This window comes from Marmota monax, unplaced genomic scaffold (genome assembly GCF_021218885.2).
Source record: "Marmota monax isolate L192 unplaced genomic scaffold, Marmota_monax_Labrador192_F-V1.1 WCK01_AAM20220418_F8-fsc00145, whole genome shotgun sequence".
Classification (NCBI taxonomy): domain Eukaryota; kingdom Metazoa; phylum Chordata; class Mammalia; order Rodentia; family Sciuridae; genus Marmota; species Marmota monax.
In genome coordinates this window covers 166202-178092 of record NW_026695201.1, presented here as the reverse complement: position 1 = coordinate 178092, position 11891 = coordinate 166202, and the positions used below count along the sequence as shown (strand labels likewise).

The following is an 11891-nucleotide window of genomic DNA, read 5'->3' as shown; positions in this document are numbered from 1 at the left end:
GTGACACAGAGTCAGTGAAGACGCTTTTTAAAAAGTATTTTAGTTGTTCTTTTTAGCTATACATATGACAGTAGAGTATATTTTCACATTTTGTACATACATGCAGTATAACTTCCCATTCTGTGGTTGAACATGATGTGGGGTTGCACTGGTCATGTATTCATATGTGAACATAGGAAAGTGATGTCCCATTCATTCTACTGTCTCTCCTGTCCCCATCCCCTCTCCCTTCCCTTCATCCCCCTTTGTCTAATCCAGTGGACTTCTGTTCTTCCCTCCTCCCTGCTTATTGTGAGTCAGCGTCTGCATACCAGAGAGAACATTAGGCCTGTGGTTTGGGGGGATTGGCTTATTTCACTTAGCATGATAGTCTCCAGTTCCACTGAATGGACACTTTCAAGAAGAGGATGGAATTGATGAGTCTGCGTCCAATATCCTGCTGTAGAGAAGACTGGCCATTGGCTCTGGGGAAGCCTCCTCTTCCTTCTGCCTGCATGGAACCCCAGAACTCGTACTGAATTCTGAGCTCATGGAGTCACCAGGCTATCGTGAGACCAGGAGGTCTGTTAGTCCATCCTCCCTCTACACCCGGAAGGCCTTTCCATAGCATCTGTGACCCTGGGCAGTAGTTGCTATTTAAACACTTCTGATGGAAGGGAGTTCATTGCCCACGGGGCCTGGGGACAAGAAATGTTTGAGAAACCAAAAAACCAAAGCAAAACCAAAGATGGATATTCTGGCCACTTTAAGGACATTGTTGGCATACTCTAATTGGTAGAAATGACTTCTTGAAAACTCTCCAGCTAAAAGTGGTCAGTTTTTTCCCACATCCTGTTCCCAGCACATGAAGACTAATTCCCTCCTCCACAGAATAGTTGGAGAGCCACAGGGTGGAACAGGCCAATATGGAGAATGTGGACTTGGTGGCCCCTCATTTCAAGACCTCACCAGAAGACAGACACTTATCTAAGATCCTGTTTTGAGGGGCTGGGAATATAGCTCAGTGGAAGAGCTCTTTCTTAGCATGCACAATGCCCTGGGTCCAATCCCCAGGACCTGGGTAAATTTTTTTTGAGGGCAGGTGGGGAGAATGACATCTTTCTGGTATTAGAATTGCCCTGTCAAGAAGAAATGTCTTCCCATCTGTTCAAATCCATTTTTTTTAATTATTGTTTTTCTTGTAATTTTTTTATTGATTTAAAAAATAAATGACAGCAGAATGCATTACAATTCTTATTACACATATACACCACAATTTTCATATCTCTGTTTGTATTTAAAGTATTTTGACACCCAATTCATGTCTTCATACATGCACTTTGGATAAAGATGTCTAATTTATATATGATGGCAGAATGCATTACAATTCTTATTACACAAATAGAGCACAATTTTTCTTATCTCTGGTTGTATAAAAAGTATATTCACACCAATTCGTGTCTTTATACATGCACTTTGGATAATAATGATCATCACATTCCACCCTCATTTCTAATCCCATACCCCCTCCCTTCCCTCCCACACCTCTGCTCTATCTAGAGTTCTTCTATTCCTCCCATGCTCCCTCTCTCTATCCCGTTATGAATCAGCTTCCTTATATCAGAGAAAACATTTGACATTTGTTTTGGAGGGATTGGCTAACTTCACTTAGCATTATCTTCTCTAACTCCATCCATTTACCTGCAAATGCTATGATTTTTACTCTCTTTTATTGCTGAGTAATATTCCAGTGTGTATATATGCCACTTTTTTTTATCCATTCATCTATTGAAGGGCATCTAGGTTGGTTCCACAGTTTAGCTATTGTAAATTGTGCTGCTATAAATATAAACATTGATGTGGCTATGTCCCCGTAGTATGCTGTTTTTAAGTCCTTTGGGTATAGACCGAGGAGAGGGATAGCTAGGTCAAATGGTGGTTCCATTCCCAATTTTCCAAGAAATCTCCATACAGCTTTCCATATTGGTTGCACCAGTTTGCAGTCCCACCAGCAGTGTATGAGTGTACCTTTTTCCCCACATCCTCACCAACACTTATTGTTGTTTGTCTTCATAATAGCTGCCATTCTGACTGGAGTGAGATGAAATCTTAGAGTGGTTTTGATTTGCATTTATCTATTTGCTAGCAATGATGAACATTTTTTCATATATTTGTTGATTGATTGCATATCAACTTCTGAGAAGTGTCTGTTCAGGTCCCTGGCCCATTTATTGATTGGGGTATTTGGTTTTTTGGTGCTTAGCTTTTTGAGTTCTTTATAATCCCTAGAGGTTAGTGTTCTATCTGATGTGTGAAGGGTAAAGATTTACTCCCAAGATGTAGGCTCTCTATTCACCTTACAGATTGTTTCTTTTGCTGAGAAGAAACTTTTTAGTTTTATTGATTCTTGCTTTGAATTCTTGTGAGTCTTATTAAGGAAGTTGGGATCTTATTCCTTGATCCATTTTGAGTTGAGTTTTATGCATGGCGAGAGATAGGGGTTTCATTTCATTTTGTTGCATATGTATTTCCAGTTTTCCAGCACCATTTGTTGAAGAGGCTATCTTTTCTCCAATGCATGTTTTTGGCGCCTTTGTCTAATATAAGATAATTGTAATTTTACTAAGGTCGTGTTTTTCATGGAAATTCACCATGCAGTGGTATTGCAGTTCTGCATCTCGCCACTAGGTGGTGCTGACACTATGCGTAGCAGATGGTATTTGCCTAAGAGCTATGAGTTCCCTTTTAGATCACGCACACTTTGAATTTCAACTATGATTTAAGTTGCTTTATGATCACATTAGTCAAAGATATACAAACACAAAAATCTATATGCCTTATGCTTATCTCAAAACAATAAAATCAAAAGGCATAAAGTAGAGACAAAGCATTAAAAGTTGTTATAAACATTAATGTGAACAGTTATTCTGGGGCTAAATTAGTGACTTAGAATTTAGCAGGACTAATGTGCACTCAGATTTTTTGGTCCACTGGTTTAGGACTTAAATCTATTTACTAGATATACAACAGACCATCCTTTGAGTCATGTTTTAAAATTCCTGTTTTAGCAATAACTTTTCAACCATCTCCCCATCCTTTTGATGAGCCAATAAACTGAAGAATTCAACCCCATCAATTCACTCTTATCACATTTTTCAAAACCACTTGCATTATTAATTTATTATAATGCTTATTATAATGTTGATTGCCTTTGAAATATTTCCCTAATGAGTCATATACAAGTACAAGTCATTCATTACAGGAACTACATTATAGGTCTCTTGTGCTCTTCAGCCAGTGAAAGCCAGTCAGATCCAGGGCTACCAGATCTGCTCCATTCTTCCTGCCCCTGCCCCCAGGTACAAACTGCACCAAGATGTGCAGCTACTTCAACCCTGCCCTGGAGGTCCTCCTCTCCTGAGGCCCCAACATAGCTGCCTTCACCAGCTCTTGCATCAGAAAAGACTTACCCCAGACCCATGAGCTGCTGAGACTTGATCTTATCTATGAGGCCAAATATTCAGGTTCCCCTCCCAGCTCAGCTCAACCCAGCTCAGCTCAGCTCAGCTCTGGACCTCAGGATGTAGGACCAGAAGGGGTCTTAAGCAAAGGTGCAACACATGCTGGGAATACAACTAGAAATTTGGATGTCCACTCCAGGGCTCCACCCATCCTTTGCCTCTGAAAATTAAAGTGTAGGAGTCCTGTCAACTCACCCATGCTACCACCAGGCCTTTCCTGTGGTGCTGCTGTACGTGACAAGAAGCATGAGGATGTGGTTGAGTTTTTTTTTTTTAAGTATCCAGCCATAATCCCAATATTCCCTTCAATGTTCTGCAAGAGCAGTTGGCGGCGTTGTGTGTCTCAAGAGCCAAGAATTGCTTAATCCCAAGTGAACTCGAATCACAGGCTCCCAACAGTCAGGATACCCTGCTCTGCCTTTTGTTCCAGTAAAACAGGTCTTTGTAACCTCTGCAGAGCTCTTCATCCTCACCCAGGAATTCCTCCCAGGAGGTTTGAAGTGAGTGGTATTTTCCAGTCTGTGGTTTTCTCCAGTCTTTGCTCCTAGAAATAACAATAGCAGTGATAATGGTTCCCAGGATGCATTGGGCCTTGCAGAACTAAAAATGCACACACACCCCTGAAGTCAAAAGGGGCACTGCTGTCACTGGGGAACATGATCAGAGCAAAAAAACAGGGCATGGGCCTGAGGCGTAAAGGTTTCCAACAATTCAGAGGAAAACCAAATGACTACTCTGCCAGAATGTAGCTACCCACAGTCCAGTCTCTAAACTTGTCTCAGCAACTGAGTAGCTAAGCAGAAGATGCAAACAAAAAAGGGAAAATGTGGTTTTACTCATAATATCGGGAATATAGCTCACTTGGTAGAGCGCTTGCCTCACATGCACAAGGCCCTGGGTTCGATCCCCAGCACCACAAATAAATAAATAAATAAATATAAATGACAGAATTGATTGTCCCCATTCCAACATAAGAAGTAACAAAACAACATGAATCTGATACGGAGTGTTATGCTCGAATTCAGGACCCCCAAAGACCACCAGAGACCCAAGATCGATGTAAGCAGCAAAGAGGTGTTTAGTGCAAGCTAGCTCGGTCCTCCGCGCACACACACAGCAACTGGTGACGCTGAGAGGCCCCGAGCCCAGGGTTTGCAGCATTTTTATACATTCTTTGGAGAGGGCAGGGACTTCACATACATCATAGCAAATCATCACACACTGCGGGAAAATCAAATAACAACTCTAAAACATGATTAGCACATTCACTGGCGGGAACAAGTTGGGTAGGGGTGATTGGTCAGTACAAACGGGGTATTCGTTTGAACTGATTGGTTTGAGCCAAGAGGGGTGTATGTGCTGAACTACATGGTTTCCCAACTTGTTATCAACCACCATAAACCATTGGCATCCCAGGTATTTCCCTGTCTCATGCTGATTGGTGGCTGCTAGGGGGCTGCTATGGATCCCCTCCTAGCCTGACTGAGTCAGGGACACCTGGCACAGCAGATCTCTCCTGTTATTTGTAGATAAACAACTCAGCAGGGTGGGAATGTGCCTAGGAGTGCTCTGTGGGTTTTTCCAAGGACAAAGGCCATGTCCCTTCCTTGGACAGGCTTTGCTCTGAGGTAGAGGCTGGTTTTTCAAGAGCTGTAGAAAAATTTTAAAAATTCTCTAAAAAGTGCAAGAAAATCCTTGTATACTTCAAAATGTTGAGTTGTCCTCCATGTAAATTAGACCTCAATTGAAAAAACAGTCCGTCCCTGAATCCTGGCTCTGGCTGGCACCCAGTCAGGAGTTCATTAACTTTGTGTGTGTGTGTGTGTGTGTGTGTACCACTGGCCAGGGTCTGGACTGGGGGCAGGGAGCTTCACCCTAGGAGCTCATATTTCCCATGGAGATGTGGCTGAGCCCTTGGGACTCACTTTCAATGAGACCACATTATTAATCATCCATCACAGGGGAAGAGAGTTGAAAAGGCAAGGGCTCTCAGGGGAGAGCAGGGAATACATAGCCCAGCTCCTGTCACCCACCATGTCAACAAACTGCCGTCCAGTTTACCTACATGAGAAACTTCCAGCAAAATCCATGGATCATCAGTTCTGAGAGATACATCTTTAAAAAGGAGGACGGGGCTCTGGAGACGGAAGCAGGGAGACAGCAAGTTCAAAGCCACCCTCACCAATTTAGGGAGGCCCTAAGCAACTTAGTGAGACCCTGTCTCAAAATAAAACATAAAAAGGGCTGAGGATGTGGTTCGGGGGTTAAGCACCCCTGGGTTCAGTCCCTGGTGCCAAAAAGAAGAAGAGGACAGGGGAAAGGTCAGATACATCTGGGAAACGCTTCAGACCAGATTCCTTCTGAGCTACTCAGAGTCCCTCATGCAGCAGGACACCAGCTTGAATTCTGCTCTGGTGTTTCACAACACATGACCATGAGGTCCCATGTCCCTTTTCCCTTTTTACCCAAAAGCTCCACGGAGGTCCTGCTAAATTAGTGTTCTGAATCAGCACAGATTTGGGAAACGTTGACTTTGAAGATAAGGCTCAATTCCTGGCTGTTCAAGGGCCTTCTGGTCTCTTGCAGTCCCTCCAGGATAGTTTCAGACCTGCCCAGGGTTTCATCCATCCCCTGCAATTCCCGTCTGCTCAGTTTCCTTCCCTCTGCACGCCTCGCCCCCCTTCCCAAACCTCCTTCCTGCTCTAGCTGACGGCCCCCTCCCCAGCCCAGCTGAGTGCTGTGCTCTCCATCCCCACCCTGTGTCTGCAGCCTCCTGGACCAGCTCCCTGCAGCAGGGGTGAAGTCAGCTCACTCTGCCTCTCCAGCCTGCCCCTCCTGCTGCTCCAGCTGACCCAGGATGAAGGGAGCCCAGCAGAAAAGAGTGGCACAGCCCTGTGGCTGCAGAGGGGGAAGGGATGCCAGCTGGTCAGATCCCAGGTTCCAGAAGCCGGGCCTGGCTGCCTCCTTCTCTTACCCCTGGCCCTCCTTGGTTTGTTGGGTTTTGTATTCTTTTTTTGTTTTGTTTTGTTTTATTGGTATGGGGGACTGAACCCAGGGATACTTAACCACTGAGACACATCCCAGCCCTTTTTATATTTTATTTACAAACAATGTCTCACTGAGTTGCTTAGGGCTTCGATGAATTGCTAAGGCTGACCTTGAATTTGCAATCCTCCTGCCTCAGCCTCCCTGGTCTCTGGGATTACAGGTGTGTGCCACCACATCCAGCCTTCCTGGATATCTTTAACATCTTCCTTTGCATGGATCTTTCTGCTCCTTCAAAATGCTGAGGAGGCACCTTACTGACATGACTGGCTATCGAATGGTAGAAAACAGAAAATAACAAACACCTGGGAAAATGTTCTAACTTACTAGCAGTCACTGAAATGCAAACTAAATGGTGAGATACAATATTGTGTATAGTGTGTCTCAAGAACTGTAAAAATATTCATACTGTGTGCCTAGTTACCCACATCTGTGATAAGTCCTGAGGAAGAAAACAAAAATCTTAGAAACACTTATGCTCAAAAGTTATCAACACAGCTGGTTGTGGTGGTATGCACCTGTAATCCCAACTACAAGAGAGGCTGAGGCAGAGGATCGCAAGTTCAAGGCCAACCCGGGCAATTTAAAGAAACCACATCTTGAAACATAAATAAATAAAAGTCCTCAACAGTATTTTTAAAGCATTTTTAATTGTGAAAATAACACAACAGAAAAGTACTTTAAAGTAAATGTACAGGTCAAAGGAATTATTATAAAGCAAAATCAACCAAAGTACCACATGACACAAGATGGAACAGCACCATCACTCTGAGAATCTGTGTCCCCAGCAAACAAGCGCCTCCCCCTCCCCTCTGAGATAACCACTTCCTCGTTTTTCCCACAGTTTGACCCCTCAGGGTGGCATCCACAAGCATGAAGTTGTGGGTTTGTCAGAGTCTGGGACTCACACAAGTGTGATCACAGATTGGTGTGTGTTATTATTTTTTGTGGGGCTGGGGATTGGACCCAGGGCCTTGAGCTTGCTGGGCTAATGCTCTCCCACTGAGTGGCATCCCTGGTCCCAGATTGGTGTCCCTGTCTCTGGCTTCTTTCATTCAACATTACAGCAGCCTGTTCTAGGGGTGCCGAGTGCAGGTGCATCTCTGTGGCTGAGGCAGGTGGGGCAGAGTGGCTGAGTCACAGGATTGCACTAGACACCGAGTGTAAGCCCTGCCAGCACTGGGCGCAGCCGAGGCGGGCACTAGCTCAGGTCTCGTCTTTGCCCTCCCTCTGTGGGTGGACCCAGCTCCGTTCCTGGAGCAGGATTCTCCCCACTCCCGTCCCAGCACCCACCAGCTTCCCTCCCTGCTCCCTGCGCTTCCTGCCAGCAGCATGGGTGCCCTGGGCCCTGAGGACAGAGTGTGGGCATTTCATCCTCTCCTGTCCACACAGCTGGCCCTGCTCCTGGGAGGGGCCTGAGGTTTTCTTCCAGGAACACCAAAAAGCTGTCCCAGGCTGAGCCCCCTCCGCCAGCCACCCACCTCCCAGCCTTCAAGAGGTCCTCGCTGTGAAGAGCATATTCAGGGGGTGTCTGTGACCTGCATTAAAATACCCAGCCGTCTTCAGTCAGCATTTCAGAGAAAAAGGGACACTCAGGTTTTTCTGGGCATTGTTTTCGAAGAAGTTGAGGTGAGAGAATGAAATTTGGAAAGTGGAGCCAGGTGAGATGTTCGGGGACAGGAGGTGTTGGGGGAGGGCCTGGGACAAGGCGGAGGTGGACAGGGCGGGGCCTGGAGAAACAGCCTGGGTGACTTAACCCCCTTCTCTTCTATGCTCTGTCCTTTCAAAAGTCACCTTTGTGTCCCCAGTCCTCAGTTGCAGTGTCTTGTGCCATTTTGCAAGTGGGTCTTCTTGTAACAGTCACATTGTGTCCAAAGCCACAAGAATGGTCCTAAAAATTCTTAAGGGCTCAGGAACAGGCTTCAGTAGGGAAGCTTAGCAGGAGAGATTGACAGGAAGAGAAGAGGACTGTGATCAGGCCCTCATCACCCCCTGGACAGGCAGGGCTGGGCTGGCATGGTTCACTGAACACTCACAGCGTGGGCTATGGACAGAGAAGGGACCCTCTGCCCAGGTCTTTCTCCTTCTTGTAGGACAGGCTGGACGATGAGGGACCAGGCAGATCATTGGCCTCAAGTGTCCAGGCTGGGTGCCAGCAGTTGATGAGGCCTCTGGGAGAGGCAAAAGCCCAGCACCAGGCACCTGGGGCCTTGGGGCATCTGTAAGTCTTCTGGCCCCGAGGATAGAGGTGATGGTCCCAGGGGAGCAAACTCTCCCAGGAGGAAGAAGGACTCCAGCACCAGTTGGACTGTGCTGGGGACCAGACTGAGCTCCAGTGCCATCTATGCCCAGTTCTGCTCCTGGCTCCCCGGGAGGCCTGGGAGATGATGGAGCCTGTTCACTGAGTTTTGGGTGAGTCTGTGGCCTTGGGTTTGAGAGAGACCCCCACGGCCCTGGCCCATGGCCCCTGTCCAGTCCTGAGCCTGGACTCGTGTCTTGGTCTTAGTGTGATGGGGCAGGGGTCAGGTGCTGGGGGGTCAGGCTGGGCTGGTGGGGCCTCTGTGAGCAGCGGCTGGAAGACAGAGGAGCAGATGTTCTAAGCAGACGGAGCCCTGCACATGGACTGCAGCCCGGAGTCTCTTCAAAACATTAACCAGAGCCTGGGCCTTCCATCTGCAGTGAGCGCTGCTGCAGGAGTCCCCTGCCTGCCCAGGGCTGGTCCCCTCTCGGGAGCTTCTTCTCTAGAGGACACTCGTCTCAGTCCACATCTTCCCCCCACAGGTTTTCGGGGGCTGAATCGTCCCCACACCCTGCATGAGTGTGTTTGGCACCTGCCACCTGAAGGGCCCGTGGGAAGCCTTGGCCTCAGGGTTTCGTTCCCTGGACAGGCCACAGACCCTGCAGCCTGGCCTGGACCCCGAGTCCTTGAGGGGAGGGGGAAGCGGTTTGTCCTGGCTCTTCTGTCTTCATCGTGCTGACCTGGCCTGTGACATGGGCTTCCGTCCCATCCTGCCCCCGCTGGCCTTCACCCCGGGCTGCTTGGGTGTAGCTCGGTGCCCTGTGGCCTGGGCTCTCCTCCCTCTTGTGCACTCCCCTCCTAGCTGGGTCTGCCCTGAGTGGACACTGCTGCTTCCATCAGGCCTTGCTGCCAAGCCCTGTCCCCTCAGCACCTGGTGGTGAGGCCCGTGGTCCCCCTCAGGTCCCATCAACCCTGTGGATGCTGAAGCAAACCTGGTCGGGGCTGTGGAGGGAGTTGGTTGTTCTCTCAACATCCCTGCTTGCTTCTGTCCCTTGTGCTGAGAACCCAGCCTTGTGTGACTCCCTGGGGTTGTGTGAAGATGGACCTGTGACATGCCAGGCAGGCCACGGGCTCAGTGACTTCCTCTTTATACTCCCCATCAGATAGGTATGCAGCTGGCATTTTTTTAAAGCAAGAACGAGCTCATGTTTGCCCTTTTTTCTCTTTATCAATTTCAAGGTCATTGTCCTGGCCAGCCTTCCACGTCCTCAGGACACTCAGGGTCAGGGGAGGCTCAGCCTCCTCCAGCCCCCTCTGGTACAGTCTCCGTCAGGGGCAGAGACCTGGCCTCAGGGCCCCCAGCTACTCCCTTCCCTTCCCTTCCCTGCAGCCCCCTCACCTCCTGGTGGTTCTGCTCCTGCCCTCTGCAGCCCCCCTGCCTCCTCCTCCAGGACTCCCTCCTGCCTTATTTAGGTTTCATGGGGGCTGCTCTCCGAAGGCAATTGCCTCCTGTAGAGTAGCGCTCACACCCGGCACCGATGGGATTTCTGCTTCTGTCACTGTGCTCCACAGGCGTCGGCAAGCAGGCTGGGCTCATGACAGTTTGGAGTTGGTGGCCCTGATGGAGGACAGTCAGGAAATCCCTACCGGCAGTTTGGTCTTCAGCCACGAGGTGGCGATAGTGGGCAGGAGCGGCCCGCGGCGGGTGGCACCCCAGGAGCGCAGGATTCTCTTTCTTTGGCTGGCGGTGTGCCCACAGGGGAAGATGAGAGTGGGTGAAGCCAGAGAACCTGGGAAAGGATGGCAGGTGGATAACTGGGGCGGCAGGTCAGATGTACCCACAGTGATTGGGAGCCAAGCCCCAGGGCAACATGAGCCCAGAGGAGAAGCCTAGGCTGGGAACCGGTGTAGGAGATCTAAGTTCTTGATTAAAAAGAAAATCATTTGGGTCTGAAATTTGGACCCCCTGAGAAGCAATACAAGCCTAGGAGCAGAGCCACTGGGAAGTTGGGTGGAACAGTGGTACCTTCACCTTCTGGATGTGCCTTCACCTTCCTCATTGCTCTAAGGCCTTTTTTTTAATGTTTTTTTTTTTCTCTTCTCCCTTCTCCCCTCCCTAACCAGATTGGGGAGACAGTGCTACCTTTCTTCCCCTAGTTTAATGCCCTTGAACACACCCACTACAGGAAGGAGATGCCTGCTGAGGATCTGGGAAGTGAATATCTCCCAAATTAAAAAGTGAATCCTAACAGCCATCAGGGCACCCTGGGGTCCCCCTACCAGAGCACACCTGGAATGTAACCCTTGAAGTTCCTTTAAAATCCTTCTGTTCCTTCTGATTTGGAGAGTCGCAGACTTTGGGACAGGAGTCCCCTGTGTTTCTCCTTTGCTAGCAAAGCAATAAACCTTCTTTTTTCCTTTTTCTCAAAACTGTGTCCTCATTATTAAATTGGCATTGATTGGCATTGGAGACAGGGACTGAGCTTTCGGTTACATGGGGACACTTGAGGACTGAGTGTCCATGTTCTGAAACTGAAGCTGTAGTTTCTCAGAGGAGAGAGGGAGAGCCTCCTCCCCTGCTGCCCTCCAGACAGATTCTAAGATGTGGAGGTGGATTGCCTAGGGGAGGTGAGATGGGAGATAGGCATTTTCCTGGGACGGGAGACAACATCTGTCCCTGGAGAGGATTTTCAGTCCCCGACTTCGTGGAGCCTGCTTTAAAGGACTGAGAAGTGGCCCAAGTCAACAGCAAGCCCATTCCCCCCAGCTATGTCTGTGTCTCCTTTCCCATCACGTACTCGGCCTCCTGAGCTGGTTTCCTGTTCTGAAAAGTAGGGTGGTCACCCTGGGGCAGTGTGGAGACAGCCTGAGCTGCTGCAGGGCAGGAGATTAGACCCTGGAGGGCACTTCCTGCCTGGCTCTCACCTTTGACACTCACAGCTAAGCACCTGACTGCTGGGATTGGAAGCCTGGGTTCCTCCCCCTGCCCTGTGACCTCAGGCAAGTCACACAACCTCACTGTACCGCTGACTGTTCATGAGCCAATGGCAGAGACTTCATCAAGCTCTATGAGGACTAAATAAAATAAAATAATATAGGACTCAGCG

General features: G+C 48.5%; 2 long non-coding RNA genes across 2 annotated transcripts; one reads left to right on the top strand and one right to left on the bottom strand.

Moving 5' to 3' along the window:
* Window positions 1-7176: 7176 nt before the first annotated feature.
* Window positions 7177-11679, bottom strand: LOC131423611 (uncharacterized). The gene is made up of 2 exons (XR_009225369.1): window positions 11583-11679; window positions 7177-10574 (listed from the first exon to the last, which is right to left on the bottom strand). It is a non-coding gene; the product is annotated as an uncharacterized LOC131423611 (long non-coding RNA).
* Window positions 10474-11214, top strand: LOC124082456 (uncharacterized). Its single transcript, XR_006848408.2, has 2 exons — window positions 10474-10591; window positions 10909-11214. It is a non-coding gene; the product is annotated as an uncharacterized LOC124082456 (long non-coding RNA).
* Window positions 11680-11891: the final 212 nt, after the last annotated feature.